Below are 20710 nucleotides of genomic sequence, written 5' to 3'. Positions count from 1 at the left end.
TTTTTTGAGATGGAGTCTCATTCTGTTGCCCAGGGTGGAGTGCAGTGGTGTGATCTTGGCTCACTGCAACCTCTATCTCCCGGGTTCAGCTGATTCTCCTGCCTCGGCCTCTCGAATAGCTGGGATTACAGGTGTGTGCCACCACACTCAGCTACATTTTTTTTTTTTTTTTTTTTCTGAGACAGAGTTTCACTCTTGTTGCCCAGGCTGGAGTGCAATGGTGTGATCTCGGGTCACCGCAACCTCTGCCTCCTGGGTTCAAGCCATTCTCCTGCCTCAGCCTCCCAAGTAGCGGGGATTACAGGCAAGCACTACCATGCCCGGCTGATTTTGTATTTTTAGTAGAGACAGGGTTTCACCATGTTGGTCAGGCTGGTCTCAAACTCCTGACCTCATGTGATTTGCTCGCCTCAGCCTCCCAAAGTGCTGAGATTACAGGTGTGAGCCACCGTGCCCGGCCTAACTTTTTTTTTTTTTTGTATTTTTAGTAGAGACAGGGTTTCACCATGTTCACCAGGCTGGTCTCAAACTCCTGATCCACCTGCTTTGGGATCCCAAAGTGTTGGGATTACAGGCATGAGCCACCATGCCCAGCCATCAGGTGCTGTTTTTATAGATTCAGGACTTTGGAGCTGGGAAGGACTCAATCAAGTAGTCTGCTCACTTTATAGTTGGTGAAATGAAGGCTAAGAGGTGGGGGGCCTGCTTTAGGTCACACAGTGAGGTAGCCGAGGTCTTGGATCTTCTCATGTGTTGCAAGAGGCTGTCCATCTTGACTTACCACCTCCTGGGACGAGGCTGGCGTGGGGGCTGGGCAGTCGCTGATGAGGGGTTCCCTTTGAAATGCTCATTGCTGCTGGGGACGGGGTAAGGCCAGGTCTAGTCTTGGGCGAGATGAGCCCACTGGTGGGGAGAAGACTGAGATGGTGCGCCTGGTAATGCCACCCCTGTCCAGATGCCAAGCCCAGCTGTGCACCGTCTGCCCAGCAGCTGGGAGCTGTGAGTCACACCCAGTGGATACAGAGGCGCAGGCCATTGTGTGCTGTGATTCATTCTGTTCTCCCAGCCCCGAAGGGATGACGAGGCCCCGAGCACCGATCCATGCCCACGCCTGTGGATGAAAGTTGATATGAGGAGGCCCAGGGGACCTGAGGGGGTGGGCTCCCTCTGCTACCTCCTGTCTCTTGAGTATCCTGTGATTGTGACCTGTCCATTCCCACCAGTTCAGGGGTCCGTGAGCTCCCAAAGGTGCAGTGTGTTGTAGGCATTTCTGTGCTTTCTTTTTATGAAGAAAGAGTTTGTTGGTTTCATCAGATCATCAGAAGGCTGGATGTCCCTGTGGAGTGCTGACAGGGGGCTGTGCGCACTGCAGGCTTGAGAAGCGGTGGCAGGCAGCGTGGTGCAAGGAGAAAGTAGCCTGGTGGAGTGTGGCATCGTGGCTCAGGGTGTGGTCTTGGAGACGGGCTGTTGGCTTCTGAGCTGGCTCTTCCACTTAGGAGCTATGTGACATTGGGTAAGTTACTTTGTCTGTGCTTCCTCTGTAAAATGGCAATCATAGTATTTATCTCATGATGTTACAGTGAGACTTTTAGATAAGATAATGTGTGTAAAGGTACAAAGTAATCATTTGGTAAAAGGTGCTTGGTACAAAGTAATCATTTGGTAAAAGTTTGCTGTTGGTAGTTGTAGCTCTGCTATGAATTTGCTGAGTGATCTTCTAAGTACCTGATCCTGGGGTCTTAGTCTCCACCCCTGGCTCCGAACTCTGTTTTGGGCTTTCTAGGAGCTGCAGGACCAGCTTGGAGAGCAGGGGTGGGCAGGAGAGGCAGGGGAAACCCTTTCTGCATTCTGGGACTCCCTAGCCCAGGCCCTCCCTGGCTTTGCCCTGAGGTAAGGTTATGTAACCAGCCAGGTCTGGCCAGGCAGGGTGTGATTCTCAACCTCCTTTTGTCTCTCCATTGTCTCTTCCTCTCCCTTCCCCCCACGGAGCTGTTGTTAGCTGACCTGTTCCTCAAGCTCCGAGGATGAAAGAGGATGAAATCGGACCCTTGCTATTCTGCCACCAATTGATTTAGTTTAGTCCAGAGGTTTGCTGGGCTGGCGGCCCCTTCCTCCCGTTACCTGGGGACAGAACTAAACTGATGCCTCTATGCCTGCTTCATGCCTCCTTTTTGGGGAGGAAACGCAGGAGTCTAGATGGCTTGGGCTCTTGGTCCAGCCTGCCAGGTTGTAGGCCCAGGATGTTCCTGCCTATGGCCTCTGCAGTTCTAGAGGGACTACCTACTCTCTACCCAGGATTCCTTCCCCAGAAGAGCCTTCTGCATCCTTGCAGCCCAGCACCAATGCCTCCTGTTCCAGGAAGCCTTCCCAGGTACCTCAGCTGTAGGGAAGTTGGCCTCTACTGAGCTCCACAGTGTGTTCTTTGTCCATTTTAAGAAAACAGAGGTCACAAACTGGCAGGCCACATTTGCCCTATGGGCAGATTTTGTTTGGCCCATGCCAAATATTGAGCTGGTTGCCAACCAGAGGTTTTACATAAAAACTCAGACTTCTGGCTTTATTTCAAAAATTGGAAGATAGGAAAACCTTGAGCCTACATTTTTCAGGGATCATTGCTGGAGGTGAGGCGTGTACACTTCACCCCATCCCCAGCCAGCCATTTCATATGCTGACGTGATCTTTCTGGTCACCGGAGGCATCTGAGTTTGCAACCCTGTCCTCAAGCCATGAACCACTTTGTCTCCTATATTGTTCCTTTGTGGGCTTTTCTAAGGCAGGGGGTGTAGGGGCTGTGGGCTGAATCACCTTTGTGTCCCTTGAAGCATGAAGCATTGGAGCATCACGCTTAGGCTTAGGACGGTGTCCCCAATAGGAGCGTAGCAAGTGCTTCCTGTGTGAAAGCAGGTGTGGCCATGGTCTGTCCCTGCCAGCTGTGAAGGTTCCATTTGCTAGAGGCCTCTGGGTCAGCCTGCTCTGTGGCCCTCGAACCCTCCCCCAAGATAAGCTCTGCCTGCTTAGCCACTGACCCAGGCGGCTTCTTAAGCTGCAGATAACAGTCCCTGAAAGGGCGGGCCCCACCCTGCAGTGTAACCAAGGAGAGGAGCATCCACCTGCAGCTGTCCCCAGGTCTCACTCTCATGGTGGGCTTGGAGGAGTTCAGGGAAGGGAGGACTGTGCTCAGCAGCCTTCAGAGGGTATCAGGTCCAGACCTCTGTGTGCTGAGGCCGGCAGGGTGAAGAGGGGTGTGGACCAGTTCAGATGTTTACTGGCCTGGGCTTCTTCTCCACTGGGCCTCTCTGTGCTTTGTCCTCCTAGAGTGTGTTACTTTATCTGACAGCTCCCTTGTCCAACTGTCTGTCCAGTCAAGGTTTATTTGACTCTTTCGATTGAAATCTTAAGTATTTGGGCCTGCTAAGGGCCTGCTAAGATGTCTTCTCCTGGAAGAGGTCTTAGCTGAGAGGTTGCAATTGTTCTGGCTACAAGAAAAACCTGGAAGCTTGCAGAAATGAATGCAGATTGCTGCCCCCACCCCCTGCCTCCTGCTCTGATTCTTTCATTCTAGGGTGTATCCTCCTCCTGCTGAGAACATTCAGACCAGGGGGTCTATAGACCACTCTTCAAGGACTCTGTCTTAGTGCATGGAGCCCAGGGCAGGTAGGAAGGAGCCCTGGGTGGCTGTTGTGCTGGGCGACATCAATCATGCCCCTTTCTCTCTCTGGGCTACTCTTTTGCCCCCTGTGCCAATGTTCTGGGCTTCCCCAGTTGTCGTGGCTGAGTGCAATGTGAGCTATCCTTGGAGAGGATAACACAGAGTGGATCGGGGCAGGTGCCAGTGTCTGGGTGTGGTGAGGGCTCTCAGTCCTGGCCCCACCCTAGCCAAGCCCAGAGGAGTTTCACATTCACATTAGGGAACAGATCAGGAGAGGAGACAGGCTGGAAGCCTGGCTGAAAGTGGGCAAGTGCTGTGCCCCGGTATCAGGCCCCACAGGGAAAGCCTGCCTGGGTGGCCCAGTGACCTGGCCACAGGCTGAGGGGCTTTCCTGCTATGTGGTCCTGTGGCAGGCAGGCTGAAACATCAAGTGCAGGCATGAACAAGCCATTTACAGCTGGGTAAACTGAGGTACATAGCGGGAAGACACTCTTCTAATGTCACATGAGTGGGTGGAAAGCTGGGCTGGGACCCCAGGTCTTCCAATGCCAGGCAAGGCCACACTCTTCCATCTCTACCTCCCTCTGCAGGGCCAGTGGCAGATCACCTAGCTGGGACAATCATCTGATTGTCTATGACGACCTAGTTAGAGTCTGGAAAAATGAACCATTGTCACAGCCACCCCGGAGGCATGAAACCAGTTGGGTGTGCAAATTACTCCTCAAATATCCTCCATCCCATTTTTTGTTGTTGTTGTTTTGTCTTTCCTTAAACTCTCTGATGGGCCAGCTGCCTCTGTGCCCGCTTCCGCCTGGCACTGGGCTTCATGCTCTTCATTCTGAGAACAAAGCTTCCTTCTGACCGTCCTCCTGCTGACCACAGGAAAAGGGCAGTCGTAGCACCAGCCTCCCTCCTCTGCCTCCTCTTGCTGGGAGCATGAGGTAGGCAGCCTTGGGTGGATGCTGGAAGGGTCATGAAGGTGGGCGGCGGCAGTCCAGTCCACATTCCCTCTGGCAGCCCAACTGTCAGGACTCAGAAGTTCTCCCTCATGGCCAAAAGGAGAGGCCAAGGCACTGGACAGGGACAGACGTAAAGTCTTGTCGTCCGTTGGTCCAAGCAGTCAATTGAACTAGAACAGGACTGGGGATTTGGCTGGAACTGGCCAAATTGCTCAGGGTTTTAGCTGGCCCAGGTGGAGTCTTGTATCGGCCTCTAGCCCCTGGTCTATAGGGGCTGTGTAAGCCTACAGATGAGGGAGACAATAGTCCCTCATTCAGTATATTTGTATTAAACATCCACTTTGGTCCAGGCTCTTTTCTAGAACTGGGATGTAGCAGCGGTGAACCAAACACATGGAGACCCTGTTTTGGACGTGGGGCTGACATTGAAGTGGTGGGAAGAAATGAACAGCCCAGCAAGCTCACTGCCAGGTGGTGGGATGTGCCTGGAAGAAAAATAAAGCTGGCTTGTAGGTCAAGAGTGTGACTTGAGGGAGTGACCTTGCCATGTCAGGTGGTCAGGATGGTCCCTTGGTGAGGGGCAGTAGACTCCGGGACGGCAGCCCGCGGGAAATTGAGGAAAGAACTTTCCAGGCAGAGGGAGCTGCAGGGCAAAGGCTCTGGAACTGGAGGGCACAGGTAACCAGAGGCAGAGCTGGAAGAATGAGAGGATGGTGGAGGAGAGGGGCCAGAGGGCGTGTGGAGACAGGTAGGGCCTCTTGGCCATGGAGAGGACTTTGTTGTTTGAGTCTGAGTGGAGGAGAAGCTGCTGGCAGCCCGGTGTGAGGACTGAGTCGGTTTGGGTACACATTTTAGGGAGACTGCTGGGGGTGAGGGGTGGACACAGGATGACTGGCTGGGAGGCTGCTGCAGTCTTGCCACGAGAGAGGTCGGCCGGGTCAGTGGTGGGTGGGGACGGTGTGGGAGCAACCAGGGGTTGGTTCTGGATTTATTTTGCAGGATGAGCTGATGGGATTTGCTGATGGATTAGATGTGGGGTGTGAGAAGAGAGTGTTGACCACAAGGTTTCTGGCTTGAGGAACTGGAAGGACAGTTGGACAGTATTGCTATTTACCAAGGCAGAGAAGGCTGCGGGACAAGCAGGTTTGGGGAGAGCAATTGAGATTTGGGGTCAGCTGTGCTGGGTTGGGGCCTATGCTGGTGAGGGTGGGGCATGGTGCACATGGGTCCTGGGACCTGCATGTTCCTGTTGCTGTCAGGAATAGCAACAGGGGTTGTGTGAGGGGACCCCAACGCTAGGAGTCTGTTCTCTAAGAACAAATGTTTCCTGGTCCCTTCACGTCCTTTTCTCTCTCTGCAAACCTCCCTCTGCTTTTCTCTTCCTTTTGGACAGAGGAAAAAGGCAGATTCTGAAGCCTCATTATCACTGTGATGGTCCTAGCCTTTCTGCCTGGCACGCCTTCTGGCAGGGAATTCCTTCCTGGGTAGGCGAGGTTGGGGGCGGAAGGTGGGGTAGAGGTTCAGGCTTTATCCTGGCTTTGCTACCAACAGAGCTCTTTGCCTTGGTTTCCCCTCCTGTATGGAGAAGGGTTGAGGTGGCCCCAGGGTTCTGAGGGTGGCAGGGAGTATTTGAGGAGGCCACATGACACAGTGGTTAAAAATCTGGGCTTGGGGTCAGGCAGGCATGGGCATGAATCCTTGCCTGCTGCTTGGCTGTGAGACTCTGGACAAGTAACATAACCTCTCTGAGCCTCAATTTTCTCATCTGTAGAAAGGGGCCAATGATGGTACCTGCCTCACAGGGTTACTGTGAGGTTGAATGAGGAAATGTCCATAAAGCACTTAGTGCTGGGTGTGGTGGCTCACGCCTGTAATCCCAGCACTTTTGGAGGCTGAGGTGGGCGGATCACCTGAGGTTGGGAGTTCAAGACCAGTCTGACCAATATGGAGAAACCCCGTCTCTACTAAAAATACAGATTAGCCAGGCATGGTGGCGCATGCCTATAATCCCGGCGACTCGGGAGGCTGAGGCAGGAGAATCGCTTGAACCTGGGAGGCGGAGGCTGCTTGTGGTGAGCCGAGATCGCGCCATTGTGCTCCAGCCTGGGCAACAAGAGCGAAATTCTGTCTCAAAAAAATATACAAAACAAAAAAAATAAAGCACTTAGCAAGGCCCTGGCATATAGCACACCTAGTTAACAAAGGCCTCTGCTCACAGTGACCCATGCAGGCAGGCAGGTAAGGAGCTTGGCCTAGTGAGTGGGAGGAACCGTGGGAGGTTATTGAACAGGAGCATGCCAGGCATGTGGTTTGATGGGGCAGCTGTGAGTGTGGAGACTTGGGCTGAGTTTTCTTAGCAAGTCCAAGAGCCCCTTCCACTTTCCAGAGTGAGAGCTGCGGGCTGGCCCTAATGGACCATCTTCCTTTCCCTAGCCAAGGGTCTTCATTGGCTTGACATGGGCAGCCTCTGTTTTGCACAGGTCCCTTGGGGTGAGGTAGTCATTTTCCTTAAGGCCTCCTATAGGACCCGTTGTCTCTATATCCCAGTGGCTAGCCTTGGGGAAATGTGAGGGAAGGGCTTTGCAGGTGAGTGACATCAAAGGGACTTAATTTACGTGTAGGTAGGGCTCTGGACAGGGCTGGTGGGTCAGGCGGGGCCTGGAGTGGCGGCCCACTGGGTACTGGGAGTGACCTCGGTTTCTGAGCTGCATCCAGGCGGAGTGGTGCTTACTCCAGCAGAGCCGTGGAGAGGTCGACAATGGGCGGAATGTGGCCCCTTCAGAACCCACACTTCACTGGTGCCCAGGCATGCCAGCCAAGCCCTGTGCTTCTGCAAGCCTGTTTCCCAGCAGTTGAGCTGTGCCAGGACAGCCAAGAACATTTCAGAGTCCTCAGGGCTCACAGCCAGGCTGTCACCAGGCATTGCTTATTTTCCCAGGGCCCAAGAGTCTTCAGGGATGGAGGGGGTTCTGGAGATATTCCAAGCACTTTTCTTAACAGCTTGGTAAATTGAGGTCTGGAGAAAGCAAGGCACTTGACCAAGGTCTCACAAGGCCGCCTCCCTCATATCTGTCATTCCCCTCTGTTCCCATGTCCTCTGCACAGACTCCTGGCCTTCTGCCTGAACGTTTGTAACAACCTCCCTCTTGTGGGCTCCCTAAGAGCTTTGTTTGTCCTCCATTATCGTAATCTTGCCATAATCTGCCAGATGCGCACACTATTTGATGTGTCTACCTCCCGTCCCCTGCACTGACAGCCTGTGACAGAGTCTCCCCAACGAGCTGTGCAGCATGAGGTTTAGGCCCCGGGCTCTGGAGCCAGTCTGAACTTTGGATGCCAGCTCTGCCCCTTCCTGGCCTGGTGACCTTGGGCATGATACCCTACTTTTCTGAGCCGCTGTCTCTGTGAAATGAAAACAGTAGCAATACTTAGTTTACAGGAATGTCAGGACAGTTAAATGGAATAACGCATGAAATACAGAGTACAACACCTGGTACCAAGTAAACTCTCAGAAGTGGCCATCATTGTCCCAAAGGCCCATCAACTGGTTGAACAGAAAATCGTGAGCATGGAGGAGTAGACCCAAGCTTGGACTGGAAGGCAGAAGATGTGGTCTCCAAGTTCGCCTCCAACATTGCATTCCTGTGTGCCTGTTGGGAAGCCACTTATCCTCTGGAAACCCCACTTTCCTTTTCTGAGAAAGGGGGAAGAAATCCCTGCTATACTTTTATAAAGTTGGCATGTGATGCCACAGCAATGCCTGTGAAAAAGCTTTGCATCTGTGTAATGATTTAAAAATGGCACAGCAGTGGCTGTGGTATGCTGATGGCGATGAGGGCATTATAACCAACCACAGTGGTGGGCAGCTGACCGGGCTGGAGGCTGGTTCATCTGTGGAATGCTCAGTGCCCACACAGACTTCCCCGTCCCTGCCTACCTGCTCCCGGCTGTCCACCAGCCTGCCTTCACATTAGCCCCGGCATTATATGCTAGAAAATGTGGGAGGTGCAAAGAGCTGATGGCATTTCCCCAGCCCTGGTGGGTTTTGTGTTATCTGTGGCTGATGCCGTGCAATGTGGGGATTAAGAACCAGACAGACGGTGGTTCGAATCTCAGCTAAGCACTTCCCAACAGGGGCCTTAAGCAAGTTGCCTAATTTCTATGGACCTCAGGCTCCATATTTGTAAAACGAGGCCATGATCAAGTAGAGGCCAAGCATTTAACAAAGAGTCTGGAACATAGTGGCATCAGGTGGTTGTATAATGTGTATTCTGCTGGAACATGGTGACTGACGACATGGTGACTGACAGGTTATTGATGGCAGGGAGCTGGGGCCACTGTGCCCTTTTCTGGGGATTTGCTGCAGAGTTCAGTTATGCTCCCTACAGAATAACCCAGCTTAGATTTAGGAGGGTCTGTGGAATCATATGGTATGATTCAATTTTTTAAATTAATTTGTCTTTTAAAATTTTATTTTTTTTTAGAGATGGGGTCTTGCTGTATCTCCCAGGCTGGAGTGCCGTAGTGCAGTTGTAGCTCACTGTGGCCTTGAATGCCAGGGTTTCCAGCAATCCTACCTCAGCCTCCTGAGTAGCTGGGACTACAGGCACATGCCACCATGCCTGGCTTCATGATCCTGTTTTATGTGACCAAACTGAGGCCGAGAAAGGAGTGGTACTTGCCTGAGGTCACAGGCAGGTTGTGTAAGGCTGGGCCTCGGATGAGGCAAGTGAGGCATCATCCTAAGTGCAGTGTCTCAGGAGGTGCCCACTGTGTGTTTGCACATTGTGGAGAATCAGAGGCTTTGTTTTTGAGAGCGGGTCAGCTACGTTGCACAGGTTGGAGGGCAGTGGCGCGATCTGGGCTTACTGCAGCCTCAACCTGCTGGCTCAGGTGATCCTCCCAACTCAACCCTCCCATATAACTGACTACAGGCACACGCCACTACGCCTGGCTGATTTTTGTAATTGTTTTTTGTAGAGAAGGGGTTTTGCCATGTTGCCCAGGCTGGTGTTGAACTCTTGATCTCAAACTCCTGGGTCAACCTGCCTTGACCTCCCAAAGTGTTGGGATGACAGGCGTGAGCCACCACACCTGGCAGTGAGTGCCTTCTTTTTTTTTTTTTGAGACGGAGTCTTGCTCTGTCACCCAGGCTGGAGTGCAGTGGCTGGATCTCCGCTCACTGCAAGCTCCGCCTCCCGGGTTTATGCCATTCTCCTGCCTCAGCCTCCCGAGTAGCTGGGACTACAGGCGCCCACCACCTCGCCTGGCTAGTTTTTTGTATTTTTTAGTAGAGATGGGGTTTCACCGGGTTAGCCAGGATGGTCTTGATCTCCTGACCTTGTGATCCGCCCGTCTCGGCCTTCCAAAGTGCTGGGATTACAGGCTTGAGCCACCGCGCCCGGCCGTGAGTGCTTTCTTAAGGGCTCCTTGCTGGCCTCACCTGATCCTAGTCCTGGCTGAGTCCCTGATCTAGAACTGGAACCCTGGTCTCCTGGCCTCGTGAACTATTCTGGACCCCTGCGAGATACTTTCTAGAGTCTCACAGAGGCCCCCGATTCCCCTTTAAAAGGAGCCTCTGTGAAGTAGGTCACCCAGCGCTTTTTGCTCCGTGTTTCTGCTCTCTAGCTGTTGTCTGTGTCCTGGAGAAAGCCAGGCCCACTTACCTCCACCTCTCCCCACCTCCTGCCCCCTCCCCCTGCCAGCTGCGCCTCCATGTAAGTACTTTGAGCCCCTTAACACCCCACAGAGTGTTGGTGGCCAGCTTTTGTCTTGATGACAAGCCCCAGCAAGTCTACAGGGACTGGCTGCTTTCATGTGGGCCCTCAGTGAAGCCTCCTTGGTCTCAGCAGGCCCTGTGTTGTGCCCACCAGGTCTCTAGGAGATTAGGGGGCTTTTGTGGCTCCAGATGGCTCAAAGCTTTTCCCTTCCTCTGTGTTATCCCTAGCCCACCTGGCTTCCGTCCTCACTGGCCACGGGGTTGGGGGATTTTCAGTCTCTCCAAGGCTCTGGCATCTTCCAGAGTGGACTAGTCGTGGGGTGTCCATCTGAGCCTTTCTCCCTGTCACCACTGCTGGACCTGCCTGCTGGGCCTTAGGTGACTTCTTGAGAGGTGGCCAAAGCTCCTAATCCCTGGAAGGGGCTCCTAGGATTTCCCTGTGGCTGGCAGGACCCTTGGCCACCCATGTGGTGTGACATGAGAAGCTTGGAAAGCCAGCCCAATCTCCATCCTTAAGCCCCACATATAAACATACTTTTTTTTTTTTTTAACTGCAGCTCTCAGAGCCTGCAATTCTACCATTGTCACGTTGCCTTGTGCTCTCCTTGGCATCCTCTAAGAAGGCAAATACCTTTTCATCTGGGTGCTTTTAAGCATTTGCTGTCAAGAAGCAAGCCCTGGCCAGCCTGGCCCTTTTCCAGTGTTCTGTGTGACCATGGCCAAGTTGCTTCTCCTCTCTGGGTCTTGTCTTTGTAAGACCCTTTTCAGCTCTAGCACTTTGAGGCTCCAGCGTGGATTCTCATACCCTCCACACCGTTGCCAGTCACCTTTCTTCCTCCTCTGCGGGGTGGGGCACAGGGAAGGACCTGGCAGCTGAGCTGGGTGGGGCCAGGGGCCAAAAGCCAGCATCATAGACGCTTTTCCCACCAGCTGGGCATACCAGTCCTTCCTCTTCTTCTCAGGACAAGTGGGGAAACTGAGGTCTGAGGGGGAAGGGCCATGGCTGGAACTGGGACCCAGTTATCCTTATTGCCAGTGAGCGCTCCTCCTGCTGTTGGCTGCTACCTCTCTTGAGAGGGTCAGAAGACCCACTGGCATGAGGGTCAGGGACATACTTTTTCCTTTCCCATGGAAGGCTCCTCCAGGCAGGGCTTGGGTGAGGCAAGCGAGGTGCCGGTGGTCCCCTGGGCATGGGGCAGAATCGGAGGAGGACATCCTCTTTCTGAGGTTAAGGAGGTAGGAGCTGGAGGCCTTGACAAGGGAGGTGGCATGAGGGGGCGTGGAGGTTTCTAGGAACGTGGTTGGTGGCGCAGGGTGCTCTAGGGCCACCTCCCTCCCTTGCTTCTGCCTTCCCTTTCTCCTGGGGAGGGGACTGGGCCAACAGTAATGCCATTTTTCCTGGCCCTGGGATTAGGTGCGGCCGTGTTAAGGAGAGGACGTTCGAGAGGACGTGGCGAAGTGAAGAGGAACCGCATGCCACTGCCTGGAACTCCGGTGGGTCTGGGTCTGGTTCTCTCCCTGGCTTCTGTCCCCTCTGACCACTGTCCCTGGCCCCCTGCCCTGTCCCGTCCTTCCAGGTCCATCTGAGTGTGTGTGTGTGTGTGTGTGTGTGTATGTGGTGTGTGTGGTATGTGTGTGGTATGTGTGTGTGTCCCCAGGAGGGGCCTGGGGGTACAGGTTGGCCCTTGAGCCTGGCACTGGGTCCTACCTTCATTCCAGATCAGAAGCAGCTCCCGGAACTGCCCCAGGGAGAGGTCCAGGCTGACCTGGCAGATTCCTGATGGAGGAGGAGAAGGAGGAGGCTGAGGGATGGGAAGGAAGGGCTCAGTTTCTCTTGTGGCTTCTCTAGACAGCTGGGCACGTCCACAAATCCACCTGAAGCCAGCAGGTCCAAGAGTTAAAGATTTACTTCACGGCCACGGGGGAAGCTGGAATGGTGAGATCCCGGGGCTCTCTGATGTTGTGTTTGTGACTTTGGTCCTGTCGAGACTGTGAGAGCCATGGCTTGTCAAAGCCAGAGGGGCCCCTAGAGAATTTCCATGTTCTTAACTTGGCTTTTGATGGGGGCCAGTCACAACCACTCTGAGTTTGTGTGTCTGGGGAGAGAATCTGCTAATAGCCATCATTAGATTCTCAAAGAGTTCTGTAACCCCCAGAAGGTCACAGACGTCTCCTCTAGTCCATACCCCTCACTGCAATTGCAGAAACTGAGGCTCAGAGAAGGGAAGGGACTTGCCCAGAGACTCACAAGCAGCAATGGAGGCTGTGGCACCGCCCGCCTCTGTGTTCCTGGCCAGCATTCTGCCTGACCTCACAGGCTGGGGGAGCTTGGCTCATTCAGGGGACAATGACCTCTCATCCCCTGAGTGTTCAGGGCCTCAGAAAGGACTGGGAGGCTGTTGTGGTTTCCAGGCCTGCATGGATTTTGGCTTCTGCATCCATGAGATGGAGGCCCCTGAGTCTGCCTGTGCCTTGGAATCTCTCAGGGTGTATTTGAGGCCTGGAGTCGGGCATGAGGAGGGTGGGGGTTGGTGGTGACCCGCATTTCCCAGCTCCTCTGCAGGGGAGGCAGATAGGGGAGAAGCTCAGGGTGTGATAAAATTGTTTTTACTTCACTGGGCATAAATGACAAATAAGTGAAGTGAGGGTTGAGAAGTGCTTGGTAAAGTGCCTGGCATGTGCCAGGCCGTGAAGTGAGGTGCTCGCCATTGTCCTTTGTGGTGCCCTGCTAGCTGCGATCTCCTGCTTCTGACCCTTGCTCCTGTCTCTTCCTTAGCATGAGGCCTCTGCCTGGGGCAGGAGGTGCCCCCCGCCCTTTTTTATTTTTGAAATGGAGTTTCGCTCAGGCTAGAGTGCAATGGCGCCATCTCGGCTCGCTGCAATCTCCACCTCCTGGGTTCAAGCGATTTCCTGCCTCAGCCTCTGGAGTTGCTGGGATTACAGGCATGCGCCACACATCTGGCTAATTTTGTATTTTTAGTAGAGACGGGGTTTCACTGTGTTAGCCAGGATGGTCTCAATCTCCAGACCTTGTGATCCGCCCTCCTCAGCCTCCCAAAGTGCTGGGATTACAGGCAGGGGCCACTGCGCCCGGCCGCCCTCCCCCTTTCTTGTATTGGGGTACCTGATGGGGGCGTGAGGACCCTCTGGCTGAAGTCCTGCCTTGCTGGGTCCCATGGTGCACCTCTTTGCAGTGCAGGCTTTCCCAGGAGGCTGAAGCTCAGCTAGAGAAGCCGGGTCAGCAGCCCTGGGGCCGGTCGCCTGCAGTAAGCCTTTCTCCTGGGCTGCAGACCTGGCTTGGGAACGGTGTGGAAAGTAGGACTGCAGAGGGGTCATGAACAGGGGCTCTGGGGTGGGCTGGGAGGGGCATCCTAGCTCCACCTCTGCCCAGCTGTGTGACTTCAAGCAGTTACTTACCCTCTCTGAACCTCCATTTCCTTGTCTGTAAAGTGCTCATAGCAGTGACACCTCTTTCAGGGTGTTAGGATTGAGCGTGCTGGAGCAGGGAAGGCTCCTGGCACAGTCCCAGATGTTTGCAGGAGCTTAATGTTGGCCACCAGTGAGGGAGGTTATGATATGTGTTTGGATATGCTGCTTTGTTCCTTTTGAGTGTCTGTGATCTGAGCCTCAGAAAAAAATAGTTCTGGATGGATTCGACTCTGTCATAGGCAGATTTGGGGATAGGGTGGGCAGAGAGCCCCGTTTTGGGAAGCTTTGTGGCTATTGCATAACATTCTGTGTGAGGGACCTGACAACCTTGGTGTGCATGACGAGCCTCAGTGGGACTGTCAGGACTGTCCTGTCCTTGGGACAGGAGGGTAGCAGGTGACCTGCTGTGTTTCCCACATGGCTCCGCCCCCAGGCTGTCTGGTATGTTTGCTCAGTAAGCCCTTTTTTTCAGAGCTGGTACAAAGGTAAACTCGCAACTCAAGCCCTGTTGGAAGAAGGACACATTCTCAACAAGTGAGATCTAAGTTCCTGAGGTTTTCTGTTGGGCCTTCCCTGCCAGGTAACCCAGAACAGATTCACAAGTTGAGAACCAGGGAGTGAAACAGTAGTGCTTAATGCTTTGTTTCCTTGTTGATTGATGGGTATCTGTGGGCTACTTCTAAGAAAGATCACTAGAGGCTGCTTGTGATACTAAAACACATAGAAAATGGATGAAAACAAACACAGAAAACTATTCAAAGGGAATGGAGAATGGGATGTGCAGGGCATCTGGCAAGTGTTAGCTGTCTTAGGTGATCACAAAGGGCCTGTGGAGATGGGGGATGAGGGGCCTAGGCTCTGGAGCCCAACAATTGTGTGCTGAAGTTCCCATTCGCCCTCTTATTAGCTCTGGGGGCTGTAGCAAGTGACTGGCCTCTCTGGGCCTCAGTTTCTTATCCGTATAATGGGGGGAATCTAGGTCATGGTGCTGTGGTAAGGTTGAAATAGTGGCACGTAACACAGACATGGCATGTCTCATAAATGGAAGTTAATGTTATTAATGCATTTAGCTTGGGGATGCTGCGTAGCAGATTCGCAGAGGGGAAGGTAATTGGCAAGGGCACAAGGCTTTTGAGCACCTGCTGTGGGTAGGAGATGGCTTGTGCCTTGCAAAGCTTTCAGTGAAGTTGGGAGCCCCGCTTTCTAGTTGCAAGGACAACTGATACCTGGTGTTGCATGGTGGGATGTGGAGCAGGGGAGCTCACCCAGGACTTTAGAAATCCAGATCAGGCGTGTTCACTTCCCTGCTGAGGCTGGCATTGGAGGAGGAGGGACGGGGTTTTCATGGACAAGAAAGTGGACCAAGGTAAATGAGAGTGGGGCACACCAGATGGCACAAGGCCAGGAGGTTGTTTCCTCTCTCTGGGTCTCAGTGTCCCCAGGGGCTTACTGCAGGGCAGACTGTGCTCTCTGTGGCCCTGTGACTCTGAGCCAGACCTCCAACAGTCTCTTTCCTGGTGGTGGTGGTCCTGGACTCTGGGGTGACAGGCGGCAGCTTGGCCCCTGGCCAGGCAGCACTGTGGGGGTGATGGGGGATGGGGCATGCAGCAAATTCTAGCAGAGGAAGAGATTTGCTTCTGGTCTCGGCCTCCCGGGGGTGTAATCACGCTGGAGAAACTCTCGCACAGCTGGGAAGCAAATGTGGAGGATTTTCCTTGCTGGGCTGGATGTGGTGGGTGGGGCAGGCTGTGGTAGGGTGGCTGGTGGAGCTAGGAAGCTGTGGGGTGTGGCTGGGTGGGGGGTGATGATGTGACTGTGATGGGGGTGTGACGGGCTAGAAGGCGCTGGATCAGCTATGGGCAGTGGCCCTGGGTGCATGTGGGGCTACCTGTTCTCGGGCCTGCAGCCACTGCTATGCCCTCCCCTGCTCAAGTCCCTGCCCAAGCCCAGGTACCCATTCACATCCTTCTGAGGCTGCTGGCAGAGCTCTTTCTACACTGACCTCCTCTCATCCCCCGCCCCCTGTGCATGTGGCCCAGATGTCTATGATGATGCCATTTGAGCCTGTCGTGTGCATATGAGTGTGGTGTGTGTGTTGAGGGAGTGGGGAGAGGTGTGTGGTCCACAGAGGGCATTGTCAATAGTGACCTAGGCTGGAAATAAAATGTGGGCTGGGTGAGCATTAAAGGCCGTGGGCATCTTCCCCCATTCACTGCAGCCATGTCGTACCAGAGACATGAAACCTTGGATTTCAGATACCTCTAGAAACCCTTGAGGGAAGGTCATGGTCGCCAATGCATTTTCAGTGCCTAGTGGCATGCTTGGCACCTAGTGGTGCTCAATAAATATAGGATGAGGAAACAGGTCCTTTGCTTATTCCACACTCCCAGAGAGATCTCAGACCTCCTTCCTGGATCCCGTTCTCTTGCTCCTTCCCTCTGGCGTCAGCCTGGCCTCCCTTCCTCTCTCTTTCTCAATTGACTACTAATTTGATATGTGGCCTTGGGCCAGTTCCTTCCTGAGCTTCACTTTCCAAATCTGTTACTGAGTAATCATTTTATTAGCTTATATTACCGTGTGCCAGGCACTGAGCTCGGTGTTTTACATGCCTCATCTCTCTTTGTCTTGGCAGCCGCCCTGCAAGATGGATAAGTAGTGTAAACCCCATTTTAGAGTTAGTGAAACTGAGGTTCAGAGAGGTTGAGAGATTTGCTCAAAAGCCATGAGGCTGGTAAATAATGGAGCCAACATTCAAGCCCCAGCTGGGTACAGTGACTCGTACCTGTAATCCCAGCACTTTGGGAAGCCAAGGCAGGAGGATTGCTTGAGACCAGGAGTTCAAGACCAGCCTAGGCAACATAGGGATGCCTTGTCTGTATTAAAAACTTAGCTGGGCATGGTGGTGCAAGCCTATAGTCCTAGCTGCTTGGGAGGCTGAGGTAGGAGGATCACTTGAGCATGGGAAGTCAAGGCTGCAGTAAGTGTGATGTGCCCCTGCACTCCAGCCTGGGCAACAGAGAAAGACACTGTCTCAAAAAATGAAAATATGCTGGGCACAGTGGCTCATGTCTATAATCCCAGCACTTTGGGAGGCCGAGGCAGGTGGATCACTTGAGGTCAGGAGTTCGAGACCAGCCTGGGCAACTTGGCAAAACCCCGTCTCTGCTAAAAATACAAAAATTAGCCGGGTGTGGTGGTGGACGCCTGTAATCCCAGCTACTCAGGAGGCTGCGGTTCAAAAATTGCTCAAAGCTTGAACCCAGTAGGAGGAGGCTGGAGTGAGTCTGGGCAACAGAGCAAGACTCTTTTTGTTTTTGTTTTGTTTGTTTGTTTAGAGCAAGACTCTTAAAAAAAGAAAGAGAAGATTCAAAGATTCAAGCTCAGGCGGGCTAGCTCCAGCCTGGGCCTTTAACTGTTATGCTAGCTGTCGTCACTAGAGTGAAACAGAAGGGTGTGCACAGCCCTTCTCAGGAGGCCTGCTGGTGCACAGTAGGCACTGTGTACATGTGAGTTGGGTTACTGGGCACAATTCACCGTGAAAGGCATGGCTTGCTCTGTCTCCATACCTGCTCTTACGGAGCTCTTGGGCTCATTCCTGGAGCCCACGCATTCATCACAGGCCCAAGCTGGACCCCCTTCCAAGCTGGTCCCAGTCTCTGGACAGCTTGCTCCTGTAAGAAGGCCCTTGTACCTCTGCCCCTCTTCTCTTATGGGTCCAGGGGAGCGTTTTCAGGTGGGGATGTTAGATAGAGTGACTTCAACTCCAGAGCAGTGGCCACGGTTACCGTGGTATTTCCCGAAAGTGCAGTGTTGCCATGGCATCTCCATGACGACCAGAGCATCTCATTCATTATCCTCAGCTCCTTGGCAGGGAAAGCTGGGGCTAGGGCTAGGGGAGTGCAGTGGGAGCCTGGCTGAGGACTGTGGGCCACTGGCCTTTGTGGCTGAGGTTCCTGTCATGCCCCTGCCTACCCCAAGCCAAGGTTCCTCTGAAGGCTGTGGAGTTATCTCCCCCACCCATGGAGTCTGGGTTCACATTTCAGCTCTGCCACTGACTAGATGTGGGGCAAGTGACTTAACCTCTCTGAGCCTTATTTTACTCAACTGTAAATGTGGATAACAATATTAGTTGTAAGGATTACATGAAATGAGGTATAAAAAGGGCTGGCTGTACGTGGTGGCTCATGCCTGTAATCCTAGCACTTTGGGAAGCTGACGTGGGTGGATCATCTGAGGTCAAGAGTTCAAGACCAGCCTGGCCAACATGGTAAAACCCTGTATCTACAAAAATACAAAAATTAACCGGGCATGATGGTGGGTGCCTGTAATCGCAGCTACTCGGGAGGCTGAGGTGGGAGAATTGCTTGAACCTGGGAGGTAGAGGTTGTAGTGAGCCAAGATCGTGCCATTGCACTCCAGCCTGGGTGACAGAGTGAGACTCCGTCTCAAACAAAAAAAAAAGTGCTTAGCACAGTGCCAGGCTCATAGTATGTGCTGAAGGTATGGCGGCAGTATTCATAATGATGATAATTATAACATTGTTGGTGTTACTTTTATTGTAGAAACCCTTGGGTTTCATGGAGGAATGAAAGACCAAACTCAGAGTCAGGAAGGAAACCCATTTGAGTCAAGATTTGGTGGTTGCCATGTGACTGTGGCCAGTCACTTCACCTTGAAGTCTTTGTCTTCTTATCTGTAAATTGGAAATAATAACAGCTGCTCATTCATTCATATCCTGAGTATTCAATAAGGACCTGACCCTGGGAAAAGCGGGAGCTTCCACGATGAATCAGACTTGGTTCCTGCCCTTAAGTGGCACCCAGGCATGGGGGAAGGAAGAAGAAAGGACATGTTTTGTGCTGAGGGCTCTGTGCCAGGTGCCGGTGAGGGCCTGTGCAGAGGTCAGTAAGCCCTGGTCTTGTCCCACAGATCTGCAGGCTACAGGTAGAGCCATGTGTAGGAATGCCACCAGTTTACTCTGCACAGACCACATGCTCAGGTACACCCAGGGCCTGGGCAGGAAGCCAAATGAAGGGAAGAGGTTGGCTGTGAGACTGTACATAGAGATGCTGATGGTGTTAATTGCAGGATACACGGCCCATTTGAGGCTGGCTCTCTAAGTGCCTCAGCTGATGGTTGCGGGTGAGGATGTGTGCCCAGTGTCACCAGAACTTGCCCTCTTTAGAGAAAAGTTGGAAGTTCTGACTTTTATGTAAAATCTCCTGAGTTAACAATGTTGCTAACAAATCCCAAATTAAAGAAAAATACTGTGCAAGCCAAAGAGCACAGTCTGCATTTTGTTTGGGCTCCACGGTCCTGGTTTTCAGCCTCTGCACCGTGGAGTGGGGATGAGGCGGGAGCCTGAGGAATGAGACTTAGGAGTGGGAGAGGGGGCAGTGGTTGGAGATGACTTCAGAGGGGTCATGACTTTGGAACTGGGATCTTGAAAGATGAGTAAGTGTCCCAAGGGGTCGGGGGAGGCATTCCAGGCAATGGGAATTTCATCAGCAAAAGCCTCGATGCTTGCCCGAGATTGGTGACTGTCTGGGTGAGGCTGGAATTTAGGGGAAACTGCTGGTGATGTCTGCGAGGCCCAGCAGGCCCAGGGTGGTGGGGGTCATTGAGGCCTCAGCCCCAGCTGTCCTTGAGGCCTTGGTGGCTCCAGGGGGATTAGGAGCCCCTCAGTTATTTATCCCTTGAGCCTTGGGAGCTCTGGAGTGCAGGCGGGTGAGGAGGGCCTTGGGTGGAGGGTGGCAGCCTCTGAGTGGGTTGCAGAGGGGCTGTGCTGGAATCCTCTTTGCCAGCAGGCTGAGTGGCCAGCACTTTGCTACAAAGCAACTGACATCCCCCCGCCCACCCGCACCCCAGGGTATTTGGCCTTCTCTGAGAACAGGGGCTACCTTGCTCTCCCTTTGCCCTGCGTTATGCCATGGCCTTATCTTTAGCTTCCCGGCTTCTATCCAGGCAGCCAGCCAGCTCCCAGTAAGCGCCACAGTCCCCAAAGATAGGGCTGCTTTTCAGGCATGCTGTGAGAGGAGGACAGCAGCCCTGGCTGCCTGGCCCTCTGTGTAATAAGTGTGTCTGGTGCCTGCCTGCCTCAGCCCTTGCTCTCCCTCTGTGAAATGAGTTCCCCTCCCCTGCCTGAGTCCTAGGGCTGTCAGACTCTCAAGAGAGGGATGAGCTTGAAAGCACTTCGTGAGCTAAGCTGTGATCCGCATCGTGAGGGATTGTCATAAGTATGTTAAATAAGCAACAGGGGTGCGTGATAACAGCAGCTGTGTGCCGGGCATGGTTCTGAGCATCTTATGTATCAACTCATTTAATGTTCACAACCGTGGGAAGTAGGTAGAATTTCCATTTTACATGCTAGGAAACTGAGGCACTGAGAAGTTAAATAACTTGCCCGAGATTACACAGCTACTGGGTGGTGGAGTTTAGTTTTGAACTGAAGCCACTTGGCTCCAGTCTGCACGTGTAACCAGGAGGGTCCATTAGTCTAGGACTTTAGGTCTGTGGATGGGTGACAGGGAGGCTCTGAACTCCTTGAAATTATTATGATATATATTTTTTTGAGACGAAGTCTTGCTCTATTGCACAGGCTGGAGTACAGTGGTGCGATCTCGCCTTACTGCAGCCTCTGCCTCCCAGGTCAAGTGATTCTCTTGCCTCAGCCTCCTGAGTAGCTGGGATTACAGATGCCTGCCACCATGCCTAGCTAATTTTTATATTTTTAGTGGAGATGGGGTTTCGCCATGTTGGTCAGGCTGGTCTTGAACTCCTAACCTGAAGTGATCCGCCCACCTCAGCCTCCCAAAGTGCTGGGATGACAGGCGAGAGCCACCACACCATTATGACATTTTCTAGCATATGTGTGTGTGTGTGTGTGTGTGTGTATGACTTTATTGTTTAGATTTTTAGTTTTACATTCACAGCAAAATTGAAAGTAAGGTACAG

At 53.0% G+C, this 20710-nt stretch overlaps 1 protein-coding gene across 9 annotated transcripts in view; it reads left to right on the top strand.

Annotated features, from left to right (window-relative positions):
• The window catches only part of NDST1 (N-deacetylase and N-sulfotransferase 1), a 72795-nt gene that overhangs the window by 11416 nt on the left and 40669 nt on the right, over positions 1–20710 (top strand). For 3 of the 9 annotated variants that reach the window (XM_023226933.3, XM_023226934.3, XM_023226935.2), the window contains exon 2: positions 11742–11821. The exons of 3 other annotated variants lie outside the window; for them this stretch is intronic. The gene's annotated coding sequence lies outside the window, so the exon portion shown is untranslated. Of the gene's footprint in view, positions 1–5713; positions 5752–11741; positions 11822–12176; positions 12264–20710 lie in introns of those variants that run through there. 3 more of the 9 variants (XM_023226937.3, XM_026454439.2, XM_023226936.2) reach the window with 2 other exon arrangements.

The sequence above is a fragment of the Piliocolobus tephrosceles genome, chromosome 4 (genome assembly GCF_002776525.5).
Source record: "Piliocolobus tephrosceles isolate RC106 chromosome 4, ASM277652v3, whole genome shotgun sequence".
In the NCBI taxonomy this organism is placed as follows: domain Eukaryota; kingdom Metazoa; phylum Chordata; class Mammalia; order Primates; family Cercopithecidae; genus Piliocolobus; species Piliocolobus tephrosceles.
The sequence above is the reverse complement of the archived record's forward strand: the minus strand, read 5'-3'. Positions and strand labels throughout refer to the sequence as shown.